Source organism: Mustelus asterias, chromosome 10, assembly GCF_964213995.1.
Source record: "Mustelus asterias chromosome 10, sMusAst1.hap1.1, whole genome shotgun sequence".
NCBI classification, from domain to species: Eukaryota; Metazoa; Chordata; class Chondrichthyes; order Carcharhiniformes; family Triakidae; genus Mustelus; species Mustelus asterias.
In genome coordinates, this window is record NC_135810.1 from 30,821,387 (window position 1) to 30,834,899 (window position 13,513).

The 13,513-nt window shown below is 43.4% G+C and overlaps 1 protein-coding gene across 2 annotated transcripts in view; it reads left to right on the plus strand.

Annotated features, from left to right (window-relative positions):
- Positions 1 to 13,513, plus strand: part of gpc5a (glypican 5a) — a 1,188,060-nt gene that overhangs the window by 717,936 nt on the left and 456,611 nt on the right. The gene's annotated exons all lie outside the window — the stretch shown is intronic.

The following is a 13,513-nucleotide window of genomic DNA, read 5'->3' on the forward strand; positions in this document are numbered from 1 at the left end:
AGTAGATTTGGAATAATACAATTCATGTCTGATATGCAGAGACTGTAATTTATCTTTCATCTTGCCTGAGAAGTATTGTTGGGTTAAAGCCTTCAGTCACAAAAAGGATTGATAATGTACAAAGTTTTGTGAACTGAGTTGCAAGTGAGTTGTATTGCTGTATTCTGCTGTATAATGAATCCACATGTAAGAGATCCTCACCTCTCTCTGTCACAGCAGTATTCTAAGTGCCTCAACGAGGATGTACAGGTAAGTCCTGGAGAATTTTGTACAAGAATGTTTATTTCCCTAACCAAAAGGTCCCTTTATTCAACCAAATCTTTATTTTTGGAAGGAAACAGCTCAGAAACATTGTAATCAAGATGGTGTCGCATGCATGTGATGTGATGATGCTTTTTAATAACATCTTCTGTACATTATTTGCTAGATTTTATACTGCCCCGTTGGTGGCTATGAAGTGGCAACTCACCCAACTTTGAGTCTATTGAAACGGCTTAAATGGCCCAGTAATGGTCACTTAAGAGCATAATCACACTCTGCTGGTATTTTAACCTCAGCGGGTGGAGGTCCACATCATATGGGAAGCACACTGTTGGTGTCTAGTGTTGAGCAACGAGAGGGGGACCTCTTAAACGGGCCCCATGGTCCTATTGGAGGCACAGGACTGCCCACCCTCTCCTCACCTCCCAACGCCATCCATTCATTTAATCCTTCCCCCTCACATCCCTCGCTGAAACCCCTGACATTGGATTTAACCTGGGTTACTTGGGTGTGATGGGACAGTCTGTAATCCCAGCAGTGACCAGTGTTCCCACTATCACTGCAGGGACGACAGAGATGTTGGCTATCCATTGGCCGGCAGTTCTCTAAGGCTTTCTACTGTGATAGGGCAGATGCTTCACCTTAAAGCAATTGATGCTGCTTTCAGCATTAAATTACTGTTGGGCAGACATTAGAATTGTGGGCTGGCTCATTTTCGCCCCCACTCCCCACCGACTTTTTATCCAAGAGGTGGGGGTGGGAGCGTGGTGCACTGTAAAATACAGGCCAGTGTTTCTGACAAGTGAAAAATAAAATTGCAGAAATCTTTTCATGAAAATCGTACCTCTTTTGAAAAGAATTGGTGACCAGAACATGTTAGGCTTACAAAAGATGTAATTTAAATTCCAGAGCAGTTCCTACAGATATCAAGGAATGATGAATGATCATTGAATATTTCTGCCTGGGTCTATTTTCATCATAGGGCTTATGTATCCATTTCAAAGATATTAAGTGTCTTTTTGATAGGAATGCCAACCCACCAGGATTACTATGTAGTTTCCAGGAATTTAAGATACAGAGTGAGCAGCCGAGCAGGAACGTCATAGGGATGTTAAAAAAATTGTGTTTTTCAGTTTTGTAGGAACACTCATATTTGTTGCAAAAATGCTGGGGACATGTAAATTGCCATTTGACTGGCTGGAGAAACGGAGCATATGACACAACCTTCAGAAATTATTGCAATTAGAATTGGCCATCCTACTTTTTGAATGAATTTGCTGTCTGGTTTACAAAAACTTAGCAGGAAATGAAAGAAAATGTGAACTACCTATGTCACAAAGGAACAAAGATTCTTAGAACAATGTTTTGAGTACAATCCTCTAGTACAAGTTGAGCAATTCACCTTAAAACTGGAAGCATCAAGATGTTTCTCTGTTATGATTGTTGTGCATTGTTGAATATTGAAGTACATAGAATGTTATAGCACAGAAGCAGACCAAGCCACTCAACTGCTCTATGCCAGTGTTTACATGAGCTTCGTCCCACTTTTCTTCATCTCACCCAATCACCTTCCTTTCTCCCTCATGTGTTTATCTAGCCTCCCTGTGGTGAACCATCGTTGGTTCCCACTGTGGGGTTGTTCTAATGTTGTTGTTGGGCTAGGGTGTTCACACTGTGGGATTGTTCTAATGTTGTTGTTGGGCTAGGGTGGGATTAATACACCTGTGGTTGTTACTGTTGTGGCACATCCCAGTCGGGCTCCGCCTCCTGGGAGAGGTATAAGACCCCCTGCTCGGGCGGGACCTCGTCAGTCTGGGGTGGTGTACTTACGTTCTAGTAGTTCCATTGTTAGGCAATAAAAGCCTTCAGTTACCGAAGCCTTATGTCTTGTGCTCGATTGACGTGCATCACTCCCCTTAGAAACTTTTATGCTAATCAGCTCAACCATTCCACACAATAGTGAGTTCCAAATTCTCAACATTGAGTAAAGAAGTTTCTCCGGAATTCCTCATTGGATTTATTGTTGACAATCTTATATGACAGACTTGGAATTCCCCAGAAGCCGAACATCTCTGCATTTATCCCAGTGAGCCTCTTTCTAATTAAAAAAAACTATCGGATCACCATTCAGTCATTTTTAGAGGAAAGAGGCCCAGCTGTTGAACCATGCAATATGTGTACCCTCTCCATTCTGCTATCAACATTATAAGATGATCTGTATTCAGACCAGGATTTGCATATCCAGGGTGACAATTTCCTGTTGCAGGAAGGTACATTAAATACTCGGCAGTTGTTAGTGTCCACTTTGACAACCCATTCACTTCTTGGAGAGATAAGGTCCATGACATCACAATCTGAAATATGGGCCTCCAACACCACTTTATTGTCAAAATAACAGGCAAGGTAAACTTGAATTTCTCCCACACTATACATATTTCACGCTTTGCCCTTTTGCTCAAACAGGCCCCAGAGAGGCTCCCATTTTTTTTTTCTTTTTTGATTCAGGCAACAATAACATTGCAATACTGCCCATTCTTAACTGCCCTGAAATCATAGTCATTAATCATATAGTGTAGAACTGGGATCTCATGAAGGCCAGATCTGGTAGGGGTGACAGATTCCATCCACTGAAAGACATTGATGAACCAATTGGGCTTTCCAACAGTCTGGCAGCTTTCAAGGTTAATATCCTGGTACCTGCAAACAAATTGCCATGGTGGGATTTGAATTCATGATTTATGTGATAAAAAGCCACCTTCATAACCACTTGGCTTCTATATCTGTGCAAAGTCTGTCCCTCCCCCTCACATCATTGTCTCTTTTCTCAGAAAACCTGTAGCTTCTGAAAGAAGAAAAACTTCAGAGGTTTATTGATCGGAGTCAAACTCCTGTATGTGCACACGTTTGCTAAAATCTGGCTGCCGTTTACACCAGCAGGATCTTACGGTCCCACTCCTGCTGCGGGTTTCCCAGTGGTGAGGGTTGCGTTCAACGGGAATCCCATTGACAATGGTGGGACCATAAGATCTCGCCACCAGCAAATGGCACACCGCCTCTCACTGTCATGAAACACACCGCAGAGGGGGAGGAAAATCCCACCTGTTGCTTTTCCTCTGACTGTCCTACATTTTGTTATCCATGTACGCAACCCTCCCCATTGAGACTACATGCAAGTTGGCCTCTTTAAGTTATGTGCATAGTCCCCAAGTGCTTGAACAACCCTGAGGTACTTGCTGTGAACATAGTTAAAGCTAGCTGAGAGCTACAACAGCATCATTTCATGTCAGTTGAACACCAGAGATGTCAACTGAACAGGCAAATAAATGCTAGCCTTTGAGTGATGTGTGAATACATTTCAGGTGAGTGACTTCATTTGGTCACTTTCAGATGTCTAATGATGACTGAAAGATCACTTTGAAATGTAAAGTATCGTACCCTAGTGCGAGTTAACATTGTTGTGCACAGAGTTCCGTCAAAGTTTTCAGGTAGGGCAGGCTCAAGGGGTCGAATAGGTTACTCCAGCTCCTAATTCATATGTGTGCATGTGCATACCTCGGGGGAAATGGGAATAGGAATGTTGACACAGTGGCTCTGGGAGTTATGCAAATAAAAAAAATTGTGGTTTGCAAGACCTGTTGATTTGGAATGTCAGTGGTTATACTTAATACATATTTTGCCCAATTGTTTCCAGATTGCAGTTTTCATTGTTCCAGTACAGTACTTTGTGCTGTATATGGAAAGGGAAAGGTATTTTAATTCAACTTGATCCATAAATTTGTGCTTTTTTACAATGTATGCTGTTACAATCAGGTTAGGAGGGTTTGAAAGGCTCCCTTCATTTCCCACTCCTCATTTGATCACAACCGGGACTTGGCTGGCTTCAAGTTGAACTCAGTGGTCCTTCTGGGTCAATGTTCAGGTGTTTTAAGGATGTAGTCAGATGATTTATCTCTTCTTCTGAAAATAGCAGCAGGTTTGAATTGTTTGCAAAATCTGTCAGCATCACAGGCATTGTCAAAATCAACAGAAGTCACTGAGAAAGAGAGAAAATGCATCCTCACTGCACACCTTTCAAGATCTTTCTTTCCAAGGTGTGGCACCCAGAACTGCAGATCTGGTCTGTCTATGCCTTTGTGCATCTGTAATTTTAGTCCTCTAGTTATGAGGGCGAACCTTTTTGATTATTTTTGGATCAGATTACTACATTTTGATGGTCCCAAGAACATTTTCTGAGTTTCTGGATTAATGGTCCAGCGATAATACCACGAGGCCATTGCCTCCCCCTGAACATTCTCATGCCCATATGCACATCTTGGCCTGCTGCAGTAATGCCTGGCACAAGCTGGAGGAGCGGTATCTCATCTTCTAGGTGGGCACGTTGCAGCCCTTGAGACTCAACATTGAGTTTGATAGCTTTAGATTTTGACCTTTCTCCTCCATCCTAACTCCCTCTTCTCTTTTTTAAAATATTCCATATATGTATTGCCTCAATGCAAAACACCCCCTCCCCTGTCACACCTGGCCATTTGTAGTTTCTTCTTAAAGTTGCTACTTTTTGATGCAGCTCCTTTTGCTCCAACATTCTCCTTCCTTTCAGTTCTGAAAAAGGATCCGTGACTTGAAACATTAACTCTGTTTCTTTATTGATACACCCATTGAGTTTTTCCAGCATTTTCTCTTCTTGTAGAACCAGAGAACCATAGAAAATTACAGCTCAGAAACAGGCCTTTAGGCCCTTCTTGTCTGTGCCGAACCATTTTTTGCCGAGTCCCACTGACCTGCACTTGGACCATATCCCTCCACACCCCTCTCATCCATGAACCCGTCCAAGTTTTTCTTACTTATCCAGCAGCTCATTCCACACTACCACCACTCTCTACGTGAAGAAGCCCCCCCTAATATTCCCTTTAAACTTTTCTCCTTTCACCCTTAACCCATGCCCTCTGGTTTTTTTCTCCCCTAGCCTCAGTGGAAAAAGCCTGCTTGCATTCACTCTATCTATACCCATCAAAATCTTATACACCTCTATCAAATCTCTCCTCATTCTTCTACGCTCCAGGGAATAAAGTCCCAACCTATTCAATCTCTCTCTGTAACTCAGCTTCTCAAGTCCCGGCAACATCCTTGTGAACCTTCTCTGCGCTCTTTCAACCTTATTTACATCCTTCCTAACTTTTCATTTACATTTACATTTCACCTAACTAGGTGACCAAAACTGTACACAATACTCTAAATTCGGCCTCACCAATGCCTTATCTAACCTTACCATAACACTCCAACTTTTACACTCAATACTCCGATTTATAAAGGCCAATGTACCAAAGGCAATCTTTACGACCCTATCCACCTGTATCATAGCATTGTCTACTACATTAACTTATCAATATTTAAATTTATGTCTTTATGCTCCTATTCATACCAAGTACAATCCGGAGCTGGTTAGCTTAGTTGGCCGGACAGCCGGTTCATGATGTAGAGTGACGCTAACAGCGCAGGTTCAATTCCTGTACCAGCTGGGTTATCCATGAAGGCCTTGCCTTCTCAACTTTGACCCTCACCTGAGGTGTGGCTGACCCTCAGGTTAAATCATCACCAGTCAGGTTATGGTCATCTGGGACTATGGCAACTTTAACTTGCCTTTTACCATGCCACCAACCTTGGTGTCCCTAAAAAGAGGCCAACCTTGGTGTCATTGGAAAATTAGGCTATATAGCTCTTTAGTGTGTTATCTACGTGATTCTTAAATACAGTGAATAATTGAGGCTGGAGCAGAAAAACACTGTTAGTCCTTGAAGAATTAGTTACTTTGTTTGAATGTGGCAGAGTTGAAAATAATGGTCCATAACTTCCTGGCTCTCCAGTTTCAGATTTGGGCAGTACATCAAAGATGCTCTGGAGAATTCTTCTCAGAAGCTTATCCCATAACTGTCCCTTGGACAATTGCACTGGGCTGGGAACCATCTGAAAAGCAATTTAAATCGCTAACGTTGGCTGTTTTACCAGTTTGACACAGTTATTCTGGAAGAATTAGCAGAAATAAAAGCACTTCTAACTTTTTTTTTTCCCCATATTGGCCCTGGGGTTTTCACTCTGGGTTTTCGCCTCTCCCTGGAGATCACATGGTCTGGAATGGGGGGGTGGGGGTGAGTTAATAGGTTGTGATGAACGAAGCATCGTAGCTGTGAGGGACAGCTCGGTGGATAGGATATTGGTATGTAGATAGGCTGGAAAATTGGGCGGGGATCCTGGATTCAGGATTCAATCCTGGACTGGGGAGCGGCGCGGGCTTGGAGGGCCGAAGGGCCTGTTCCTGTGCTGTATTGTTCTTTGTTCTTTGTTCCAGAGTAACTATTTAAAAGATACAGACCAAGGCGTGCATGGGACATTCCCTACTCTCATGACCCCTCAGGGGACCCCGACACCCTTGCAACTAAGGACCCCACAACCACGGTATTCCTCATGTCCCCCACTCGCATGGGACCCCCCCCTTCCCACCCCACCCCACCCCACCCCATCTGACCTAAACCCCTGACCTGACTGAACCCGAATGACATCCCTTCCAACCTGAGTGGCCCCAACCCATAAACCGAACTGGCCCAATCCACCCCACAACCTGAACCCCTGATCCAACCCACACCCTCTGATGTCCAACTCCCTTACCGACTTGACCTGCATTCCCCCCCAAGGTACCTGATCCCCTCCCTGAAGCCTGAACCCCCACCCACTCATGTCCACTCCCCTTAACATCTAAACCTCCATCCACCCATGTCCGACTACCACCCCCCATGCTTGACTACTCCCCAATGTCAAAGCCCCTCCACACCACCACCCCCCCGCCCCGCCCTGCCCCGCCCCATGACTGACTCTCACAAACCGATGTAAGATTCCCCTCATGTCTAATTCCCCCCCATGTCCAACTTGCCTGCTTTATAGCAGCTAATGCCGTAAAAAAGGGGGTGTGCCCTCCTTCACTCTGTTTCTTTTACACTGGAGCCGGAGCTGAGGACCCGCTGTGCTATTCAAATCTCACCCAGTCTGAGTCAGGAAGGTCGGGCGAGACAGGTGCTTAGGAATTTAAGTGTGGGTAAGTCAGTACGGGGTGGCAATCTGTTGCTGATTGCCACTCTGAGGAAGTAATGGCACAATGTTGATGAGAAAGTATTTACATATTATGAATGATGGTGAAAAATAACCAATAATGAAAATGAAAAAATACTTAATTATTGAGGAATAAAAAAGTTGACAGATTTAATACGTAGACTGAACTGCAAAGATAGAAAAGTTGTAAAGATTTGTAGCCTAAAATTGATAAAAGATTTGCTGTACTCTGAAAGAGAATATTATCCACTTCTCCACGACAATACGTTTCTGTTAAATTATTCAGTTACTCAATTCATTACTCTTGGCAGAACTGTCTTGTTAGTAAAAGTAGACAACTCATAAATTATGGTCATCTACCATGTTACTTTTTCCCTCTAATCCTGCAGTGTTCTATATATTATCTGGTGTCTTGTGGCATGAATTCCATTGCAACAGCACGTATTATTTGCAGCTGAACGCCTTGTAGAATTGGATGGTGCAAAAATATTTGTCAAAACACCTTTCATGACCACCTAGTAAAATAGTTTTTCAGTCCGGGGTCAGGAGCCTGATACCTGAATCATTCCTGAGTCCTGAGCTGTTGGCGCATCTGCATTGCTAATGTGACAATATTTTAAAGTTGTAACAGACAGGAATCGGAGAGAAATGAAACCCTTCTTCCGTTTCCTTTATTCTCCATGATCAATGTGGTTTTTTTTGGAAAGGAAAGTGTTTCTCAACCCCTTGGGGTAAGCTCAATTTTTAAATAATTAGCAACAAGATTTTGTGGATTTAAATAAACAAGATTATTTATTCTCACATTCAGCCTGAATGTTAGTCACTCAGCATTCACACACATACACACACACCCTCAAGAAAAAATACAGTTAGAGAGGATAATGCACATTTACAAGTTATAAACAAGAGGGTTTGTTTCTTTGGCTTGTCTTATGAAATAACACTTGTTTAGGCAATTGAAGAAGGTGTTTTCACTCCTGAAGGATTAGCCTGGGTAGTTTCAAATACAGTAAGAGTTTTAACAACACCAGGTTAAAGTCCAACAGGTTTATTTGGTAGCAAATACCATTAGCTTTCGGAGCGCTGCTCCTTCGTTAGATGGAGTGGAAATCTGACGATGGAGCAGCGCTCCGAAAGCTAATGGTATTTGCTACCAAATAAACCTGTTGGACTTTAACCTGGTGTTGTTAAAACTCTTACTGTGTTCACCCCAGTCCAACGTCGGCATCTCCACATCATAGTTTCAAATAGCCAGACTACTTTGACAGGATTATTGCAGGATTCCCTCAAGGGGATGGATTTTTCCAGCAGATCACCAAGTTGGTTACTTGTGGTTTTCATGTCAGGAGATCAAGTCTCTATAATGGTGGACTTTGAAAAGAAACCAAGCTGGGATACTTTTACGATGTGGCAGTTTACAGGTTTAAAAAGGCATGGATCTACATCCCTTTTCTGCCGCTGCTCTCCTGCAGCTGGTATTCTTTGTGTAGACTGATCAGTTTCTCTCTGGTTCTTGAGATAAAAGAATTTGGGATACGAGAAGTGTGTTTTGGTCACATGGTCAACTGCAGTGGTCTAACTGGAATGGTTTGGATGTCTGAAACAACTACCACACAATGGGAAATAGAGGATCGGAGTTCACATCTGGCATCTACAGTTCTCTTTTGTTAAATATCAAGTTCAGAGATTATTTATCTATAAGGCTTTAGATTTTGAGCTTCAGGTGAGCTACAGACAATAGTTGTAAATCCCACCAATGTGTTTCACCATAGTATGTCCATTCAGAGGCAGGGTTGGGGGATGGGTGGTTACCCATGGTTATTCGATCAGGAATTTTCCAGCGACTTGAAGCAGAGATTGTAAAACTCACATGATCCTCGACAGCCATCTTAGCCACCTGTTGATGGCCATTGTTCTTAAAAGAAAATTAGATCCAAAAGATTCCAAACTGATTGCAACTTGTGTTTTAAAGTTATGGATAGGACATGCTGCTCCTGGACATGACAAAATGCAAATCTTCTAACTGAAACAGAGGCAAGCTCAACACCCAATTTGTGATGTTGGGCATAGCTGGAAGGCAGGAATTGACTCTGGAGTGCAGTGATCAAAGCCAGGTGGCAGCTGTTACTGGACTTGCCATTGCCTTGCAGAATAGAGCAGACAGGAGATCAGAGGGCTTGCAGCATCATTGCACAGACTAATGACAAAGTGGTTAACAAAGAGGTACTAGACCTGTTCTTTCTGAATAGCCCTACTTCCCAATAATTTTACTTCAGCAAAAATATCACTTAATGGCTTCTTGCATTGCTCTCGTCAGCTGTTCACTTCGCTATGCCAGACTGGTCAGTTCTGCCATTCTGCAGTTTGAAAATTGCTCGTGAACCCAGAAATTTGTGCATTTAGAAGAAGCCACTGGTTCCTAATGCCTCTTTGCTACATTTAGATCTTTAAAAGGCAGTTGGAGAGTAGGAGGGGAGAGGGGGAGTGAGAGGGGAGTGTTGACAGGGGAGCCGGTAAACCAAATGTCTTCAAAGCTCATTGTCGAGCTCACGAAGAGTATTGACAGCAACAGTTAGCAATTTTCAAATGGCCAGCATGGGGCGAATGGAGGGTCTGGCAGATGTTTGAACATAGCTGTAGGGAATGTAGTGCAGGAGCCATTAGTATTCATACGTGCAGTGTGAAAAAATTGCAAAGTAGGAGAGAGTGAAAATGAGTTACTTATGCACTTAGACAGAGTTGCCATTGCTAGAGCCTTGAGACCTGATTGTGCAAGGTGACCGTGTTGGATTCTTGAGGCTGCTAGTGTCCTCCAGCCATGCCCGCATCGTCTCGTTTGCTGGAGCTCTTCTTCTAAACAAAAGGAAGAGTACAACTCTCCCATCTCCCACATCCTCAATTAGGGCCTTAAGGGAGATATTAGAGATGTGGAGTCGCCTGGGAACAGCTACCCAACCACTGGTGAGGAGTCAAGGCACGTTCAAGGCATCAAGTTCCTTAGCCTGGAATGAAAGTTCTGACCCCAACCCAAGTATAAAGCATAAAGCATAAAGCAATGTAGTTGAAGTAGTTGAGACAAAATCATTCTCACATGTGACAAATATTATAATGGAAGTGCAATGATACATTTGTGACTATTTATCAGGAGATATTTGATTTTGAACAGTAAAATTCTTGGAACTTTTGAACTATAGAGGCTCCTTTTGGTTTCAGGTTTACTATGAAATGTACACTGTGGGTCACAAATTCTGTGCCTTTTTTTGTATCCTTCAAATCTGTCTGTGCAATGTGTCTGAAAGAGTAATTGCTTATCCAGGAATGAAGATGGAATGCTGGATATTGCCCTGGTGGAGTAGGTTAAAAGAATATTGCTTGACATTTGTATTCTGATTATCCACAAAAAATGCACAGGACCCCGCTGGGAATTCAGTGACTCAATCGATCAGCAAGTTCAGCCTCACCTGGAGGGTTTTCTGTCAGTAATTGATTGGATAAGTCTCATCAGTTCTCAGCTTAGTTGCTGAAGCCTCCCACTGATCTTTACATCTCCCACTAATTCCCTTCAAAGATTCAGCTCTAGCTGAAATCCGTGCTGTTAGTTGTGGCATTTAAAAGCAGTAATGCAATACTACCATTGTACCTGGGTAGTCACATAGAGGAATGATTGCTTTCTTGTAAAATAAAGTGTCCCTGCTCAAATCCTTTCATTTTACTCTTTCAGCTCCACACCCACAACTCACTTAGCTGTTCACGTCCAGCCTGGAGAATCATGGTCTTCATTCAGTGTTCTCATCACAACTCTTTCCATTACCTCTCAGCATGTGAGATCGCAAGTCATATGTTTTGAGCAGTCTTGTGTAGGAGAATGTCAGTTCATCTGCTCAGCAGGGAAGGAAACACACAAATTTGAATTTTGTTCTTTCTTGATCTTGATCTTTTGTCCTTGCTCAATCTTGTGTTAATAACAGTAGACTTACAATGAAGCCACATTTAAGCTGTGTTGTATCAATACATCTCTTCCTTCCTTCCAAATTTCTTAGCTCTCCACATCTTCCCTTTTACCAATACAGGAACAAAAGGGACAAGTTCCACTTAACTGAAATCAGGTAGGCAGGGTTAAACTGACTTCGAAATGCTGAAGCCCTGTCCTTCTGAGTAAGTTCCAAGGAAACCTACCTAAAACTGGCAAGGCCTTTTTAAAATATCCCAAACAGGGTCTAATATTCTCTGTGGAGGACTGTTTTTGTAGTCATGATTGTTGATTCGTGCTTCAGATGGACAGTTGACCGGGGCATGAAAATAAGACCCAGGCATTATCTTGCTTGGTATTTGCGACTTGCCTTGCCTCCTGATGGACTCTCATTCCGGATTAAAATTGGCTCTATTAGCTCTTGGCACTCCAGTGAATGCCACATACGGTCTGTTAGCTCCCACAAGGGCCATTATTCAAGCTTAGACAGTGAACGTGGGCAAGTTATGACCACATGGTAAACTTGATTCTGTCTTCAGGAGGGTTTTGGAACCAAAGTTTTTTTCTCTCTATATTCTAACTGTGCCCAACAATTGCTGATTTGGCTGAGATCAATTCAGGACAAATGCAAATTCAAAGCAAAAACATTCCTGATAAATATGGCTCAGTTTGTCTTCGCCTGTTGAGTCATCAGGGCATCAGAACTCCTAATGGGTGGAATCTTACTGCCTTTAAAGATTTTCTGAGGTCAGGCCCAAAAAAGGCTCCCAACCCTGGAGGTGATGCCTGGGCACCCACTTGCACAATTACACAGGAGGCAGCCAATTAAGAGGCCACCTCTGGAACTGCCATCCAATTAAAAATGGCAGGTGGAAAAGGCACCTGCCTGGCCCAATGAGAAAGGCCCTCCCACTGCAGGCAGCAGTGAGGTCCTGCCTGCAGCTGCACTGAGCAATGTGAACACTGTTGCAGCAAGCAGGAGAATGTGAGGGTGCCAAATTATTAAAATTATTTGTGACTGCAACTGCCAGGCCAATATTGTGGAAGAGAATCCACCTCCAAGATGTGACACTGTGGCAGAAGCAGCTTGGGGAAGTGAAGGAAAGAATAAATAGAGGTCTCATTGCTCCTCTCAGCTTACTGCCACGAGGTAGTCTCTTCCACTGCTCACCCACATCTGGCAAGATCGCCCAAAGGTGGAAATGCATTAGCCCTGAGGTACTTTTTCAAAAAATCCCTTCAGTGCAGAAGGAGGCCATTTGGCCCATTAAGTCAGCAACAGCTTTCTGAAAGAGCATCTTACCAAGGCCCTCCCCTCTGACCTATCCACGTAACCATGCACATTTACCATGGCTAATCCACCTCACCTACACATCTTTGGAATGTGGGAGGAAACGAGAGCACCTGGAGGAAATCCACATAGGCAGGGGGAGAATGTGCAAACTCCACACAGGATATTTCCTGCTGTAGGGCAATCTAGAACAAGAGGTCATAGTTTTAGAATAAGTTGTGGCAGATTTAAAACAGAGATGAGGTGAAATTATGCTTTTCAAATGAGTCTGTGGAATTCACTGCCGCAGAGCATGGTGGTTGTTGGAACACTGGGTAAATTTAAGGAAGAGGTGGACAGATTTTTAATTAGTAAGGTTCTGAAGGGCTATGGTGAATAGGCAAGAAAGTGGAGTTGAGGCTGAGATGAGATCAGCCACGATCGTATCAAATGACTGAGCAGGCTCGAGGGGCTAAATTGTCGACTCCTGCTCCTAGATTTTATGGCTCTTATGGTTCTTTATAGCTCAAGTATTCCAGCTAGATATGCCCTAAATTTATGAAGACAAAACCAAGAATTTCCTGTGGCTTGGTCATTGCAAGTCAGCTGAGGCACTGCTGTAGATTCATGAAAGCAAACACCAGGGGGGCAATTTTGTCGTGCAGCGGGCCGGGAGACTCCAGCGGAGGCTGTTTTGTGGGCTCCCGACTGGGTGGCATGGCCTCCACGTGTCTCAGGCAGCTGGATTTCCGGTGCCATCAGCTCTGTATAATGTATGCAGGCCCTCATTTTAGTATACTTTAAATGCCATTAGCGGATCTGGGACTGAAGTCTCCGGGCCCACTAGACTCTCCCCCTGCCAGGAATATTTCACTCCAACCGGGGTTAATACAGCTCCCCACTTGCGTGGAGTT